Source organism: Gossypium arboreum, chromosome 6, assembly GCF_025698485.1.
Source record: "Gossypium arboreum isolate Shixiya-1 chromosome 6, ASM2569848v2, whole genome shotgun sequence".
NCBI classification, from domain to species: domain Eukaryota; kingdom Viridiplantae; phylum Streptophyta; class Magnoliopsida; order Malvales; family Malvaceae; genus Gossypium; species Gossypium arboreum.
The window spans coordinates 123,258,066-123,264,015 of NC_069075.1; the positions used below are offsets into that span (position 1 = coordinate 123,258,066).

Sequence of the window (5,950 nt, forward strand, 5' to 3'; positions counted from 1 at the left end):
AAGTAACATAACAATACAAATATACCAAACAACTTTAGCATGGTATCACCAAAACATATATCATATTTCTAAACATCATTCATCATCTTACTACCTTATCGTTGTTGTATCTATTATCAACCCGAGGGTTAAGAACATACCTGTCCAAAGTGTCCATTTCACAACACTTACCAAAATGTCGCTTGCATCTTAAGTGTTCTTTCATTTCACTAGAAATTTCACCCGTTGAATACATCGGAATACAACTCAGATACACGGATAATTTGCACATAAGTGCCTCATATGTAATCAAGAAATCATGTAACCCGCCCCTAAGTGAACTCGGACTCAACTCAACGAGCTCGGGCGTTCGCATCCATAAGTGAACTCAGACTCAACTCAACGAGTTCGGATGCCTAGTTACATTTCACGAACTCGGACTCAACTCAACGAGTTCGGACATTCGCATCCATAAGTGAACTCGGACTCAACTCAACGAGTTCGGATGCTCAACCATCCTAGTGACATGTCACTTGTATCCTAATCTATTCCTAAGGTTCAAACGGGCTTTTTTCCTCGATCTCACATTGCCGTCTTCCATGGAATATCGGAACCGATACTCGGTAGCAATTCATATTTATCAAGTAGTAAACATAATTTGCATATTACTCAACATCAACCACAAAGCATAATATTTCACGATAAAAAATCAGCATATCATATAATTAACATCAATAACTTAAAATAACAATTATGCTACATTATTTACACATGAACTTACCTCGATGCTGAAAATTACTACTTTTACCATTTCGTCCACAACTTGATATTTTTCCATTTTAGCCCAAATTTCAGTTTTCCTTGCTCTATCATTTAAAATATAGTCTAATTAGGACTCACATTATTCAAATTGACCCAAAATCATATTTTTGCAAAATTACAATTTTGCCCTAAACTTTGCATATTTACACTTTTGCCCCAAAGCTCGTAAATTAAACTTCAGCCTATTTTCTTATGTTTTATGACATGCTGATCATTTTTCCCTTCTATGGAAACATCAAATTCTCAATCTAACATGTACTTATGACTATTAGATATTTTTACCGATTAAGCCCTTTTGCTCGTTTTCACTTAAAACCGAGTAGTACAAGTTGTCTAACATAATTTAAAACCTCATATTCTATCATAAAACACCAAAATACACAAATTTCACCTATGGGTATTTTTCCAACTATGAACCCTAGGTTGAATTATTGCTAGCATAAGCTTAATCGAGCTACCGGGACTCCAAAAACGTAAAAATCATTAAAAACGAGGCTAGAACGGACTTACAATCGAGCTTGAAAGCTTGAAAAATCCTAGCCATGGTTTCTCCATGCTATATTCGGCCATGGGGTTGAAGATGAGCAAAATGGGCTTTTAATTTTGTATTTTAATTCATTTTACCCCTAAATGACCAAAATGCCCTTACTACTAAACTTTCCAAAAATTCCATCCATGTCCAATTTTTGTCCATAGACTTAGAAATTGGTAAAATTTCTATTTAAGACCTCCTAATTAATATTTCAAAACAATTTCATACTAGAAACTTCTAGAATGCAAGTTTTGCAAATTATTCGATTTAGTCCCTAATTTCAATTTAAGCACTTTATGCATAAAATTTCTTCACGAAATTTTCACACAATCATGCAATCATATCATAGACCTTAAAATAATCATAAAATAATTATTTCTATCTCAGATTTTGTGGTCACGAAACCACTATTCCGACTAGGCCCAAAATCAGGATATTACAGTGCTTCTGTAATTGTGTTGGCAATTTGATCGATCATAAAAATGTGTGTGATATCAAAATTTTTCTCTAAACATGATGACGAACGAAATGTAAATCCACTTCAAGATGCATCATTTTGCTATACATAATTGGATGTTGACTTTGAGATGTCACAACTAGATTTTCACAAAAGATTTTCGAAGGATGAGATAGTGAAAGTTTGAACTATTTTACCAGATTCATAACCCAAAGAGTTTTAGAGTCAGCATTGTGATTGCTTGATATTTAGCTTTGGTGGAAGAGCGAGGAATTGCATATTATTTCTTTAAGGACCAACTTATTAGATTTGGATCAAAATAAAGAACAAAACCAATTTTCGATTTTTTATTAGTGTAATCACCTGCCCGATCAACATCTGATTACATATAAAGATTCGGATCCAAATGACAAGTGAAGTAAATACCATAGTTGAAGGTCTGTTTCAAGTGCCAAAAAATGTGTTTCACTACTTGCCAATGTATGTATGATGGAGCATGCATAAATTGAAAAAGTTTGTTCATAAGAGACAGACTATCAGGTCTTGTAAAGGAAAGATAGTAGAGTTTCCCAATAGTTTTTTCGGTATATAATGGCATCAGTATGGTCAAACTCATCTTGAAGCTTGTAATGGTGAGAGGAGCTCATGGGAGTAAGAACTCCTTTGTTTCTTGCATCCCTATTTCATTTAGGATATCCTAAATGTATTTTCTTTTTGACGAGAATAGACCATTTTTAGTTGGTATTACTTCAACCCTAAGAAAAAATTTTGATAAAGTTCTTTAAGTGGAAATTTCTGTGAAATAGAAGTAATAACCTATTGGACAACAATTGAATTATTACTAGTCATGATAATTTCATCTACATAGACAAGTAGAAAACTTGAAATACCAAAGTCATCATAGACAAATAAGGATTCTTCACAGGCAAATTATTTGAAGCCAATTTTCATAAAAATTTTGTGAGTTATTTGTTCCATTATTGAGGCGCCTTCTTGAGTCCTTGTATCACCTTTTTTTTTAATTTAAAGACATGGTCAGGATGATTCAGATCTTCAAAACTTGATGGTTGCCTCGTATAAACCTGTTCATCAAGATAACCTTGTAGAAAGACATTTTTTACATCAATCTATTGAAGTGACTACTTATTTTGAACAACAATTGCTAGTACAAGGTGAATGGTTGTAGGTTTACTTATTTTAGCTTCAATGTTTGAATGTATTAAGACAATAGGTTCTTGGCTCGAGACCTGGAGTTGGGAAAAATTAATTTAGCTTCAAAGTTTACTTGTCTCGAGACAAAGACCACTTGTCTCCAGGCTTAAATAGGACTATCCTAAGACTAGTTTGCCAAGTCTTGAGACACTAAGCATGTAGGTCAAAATATAAGGTAAATTTTGTTCTTATGGTTTCGAGATATGTTTACGTTGCCTCGAGACATTTTTATGTTGTCTCGAGACTCAATGGTAAAATAACCTTAAATGCACATTTTCAAGTGATCAAACAATGCCAAATGGTACCTTAAATATATCTAAAATTTATATCAAAACAAGACAATCAATTTAACATATACAAACACAACCAAACATGATCAAATTATAATCATCAATGTATCATATTTTAATTAACTAATTCACATAATCAAACTTATATAAACTAGCATAATTATCTACTAATTAAAGATTAAAATTCATCTCATAAAACCTTATAAGCCAAGTACTAAATATACCAAAATGACCACTTAAATGACATGCCCAAAACAACTAGATACATGTCATTTTAACACCAACACATATATACATACAAAAGAGGTAAAAAGGTGTGTTTCGAGTTGAGTTTTTGAGTTGGATGCTTGACCACTTAAAATCTATGTTTACTCATGTCCAATACCTCCGCATAGAAACAAACATAATCGTACGTTGAGTATTGAATACTCAGTGGTGCTAATATAATTCAAATTCATTGTGTTAAGAATAGATTAAAGTAGGAATATATATAACAAGTATTAATTACATTAATGCATACTACTTTAATTGTAACGATCAAGATTTCAACGACATTAGAAAATTCGAATTAAAGGTCAAAATTAGTAAATCAAGTTAGCAGAAAATTTGAATCGGGCATTTATGTGTTGGCTCCAAAATTTTAAGATAGAACCGTTAAGTGGAATTAATTTAATAAAATATTTTATAAATAGTATAGGAATTAAATTGTTTAGTGTCCAAAACGATTAAGAATTGATTTAGAAATTGGTAGGACCTAAAAGTGATAATTACGTCAATGTTACAATAGCAATTAAAATAATACTAAATTAGTTTAGATAATTAATGTGATCATGGCCATAAAACTCCACTAAGCTAACCATGTTATGATTTTAACCATTGATTATTATTTTTGAATAAAATGACTGGGATATTATAAATAAAGGATCAAGACAAAAATCTAATACCCAATAGGATTGGGCTCAGTTCTGCAGACTGTACCGAAAAACAAAGGGTGGGCTACACATAGGAAATAGCCCAACAAGCCTTAAAACAAAAGAAAACTAGAGTAGAAAATGAAATAATAAATAAAAGAAAAAGCAACCTATGATCATTTCCCAGTCTAATCAGCCAGCTGGATGCAATTAAAATCCCAACTTTCTATGCCGAAGCGTCACACCTGCTCAGTAGATAACAGTTACAAAAAAATCTTTCCTCTATCTGCTCTCATTTTCAATTCACTCCTTATTTGAAATCTCTTCAATCTAGGTTCCTTGGCCATTCCTCTTCCAAAGCAACTTCATTGCAGATCGGCACATCCCTTACCAGGTACATCTTTTCCCCTTTTACTAATGCTTCCTTCGCTAGCTTATGGGCCTGAATATTTTCTGATCTTTGAATAAACCAAAAAATGATTTCTTGAAACTGAGATTTACAACTTTGGATATCTCTGATAATCGCTCCGACAATCGATTTATCCATATCTGCCGCTTGACATTTTTTTATGATTGTTTTCAAGTCCCCCATAAGCGTGATTGATCTTATACCCATTAAAATGCCTAACTTGGTTGCCTGTAAACATGCAAGGGCCTCTGCTACACACGGACATGAAGCATTGGCATGAAGGGTCATTTTTTAGGCTTTAATCTCTCCCCTCCAGTCTCGAATGTCCAAAGCTGCATCGAACTGTACTATGTCCCTTGTTGTCTCCTCTCTTTGCCTCTGTGTTCTAGCAATCCCCAAGGTACGCTTTTTCTCGCCTACTCCTTCTAGTTATGTTAAATAGCTCTGTATTTTCTGTACTAGATCCCTTCCTGATGCGAGTTTTCTTTCATGCAACATTTGGTTCTGCAAGCTCCATATAATCCACAGAGCACAGCAAAACATCTGACACTGTTCCTTAGTGCCTTTTTTGAAAACCCAAGTAAGTCATGTCCTAATATTTTGATCTAGATGTGCTGTAACCCAAGCCATATTAAGATTCTGCCATACTTCAATGCTTGTAGGGCATTGTTGAAAGACATGGAAGCTATCCTCTTCCCCGGAGCAACATCAAGGACATCTCACATTTGTGGTTATTCATTTGCATCTGAGATTGGCTAGTGTAGGGATATAGTTTCAGGATATCCACCAAAATAGAAGTAGAATTTTTTATTGAAGTTGTAAATTCCATGGTTTTCTGTAGAATTCTTTAGTATCGGTCTTTAATAAATAGCTATTAGGATCTGAATTAGTATCTTGTAATAGTTTATAGGAGCTCCGTACTGTCAGAAGGTTCACCTTGGAATCCACCAATCCATCCAAATTGAGATGGCATTTCCTCTCCCAACTCTCCAACTTAGCCCCTGAAGAAGAAGTCATTTTGCAACCTAAATACTCTTCTAGGTAAGAGAAGGTAAACTCCCCAACTTTGCACTTAGAAAATCAGACCGCGGATAATACTTTGCTTTAAGAACCCTGGATAAAAGTGAATTTGGATAATTAAAAAGACGTCAACCCTGCTTGACTAACAATGCGATATTAAACTGGCTAAGATTATGAAAACCCAAACCTCCATTTTCTTTTAAACTACAAAGATTTTTCTAAGAGCACCAATGAATTCCCCCCTTTCCATGTCCCTTTTGCCACCAAAATTTCACAACAATTGATTCCATTTCATTGCATAAAGATTTTGGGAGTAAG

General features: G+C 33.8%; 1 long non-coding RNA gene across 1 annotated transcript; it reads left to right on the forward strand.

Annotated features, from left to right (window-relative positions):
- Positions 1 to 4,378: 4,378 nt before the first annotated feature.
- Positions 4,379 to 5,597, forward strand: LOC108471211 (uncharacterized). Its single transcript, XR_001869475.2, has 4 exons — positions 4,379 to 4,597; positions 4,856 to 5,012; positions 5,124 to 5,192; positions 5,275 to 5,597. It is a non-coding gene; the product is annotated as an uncharacterized LOC108471211 (long non-coding RNA).
- Positions 5,598 to 5,950: the final 353 nt, after the last annotated feature.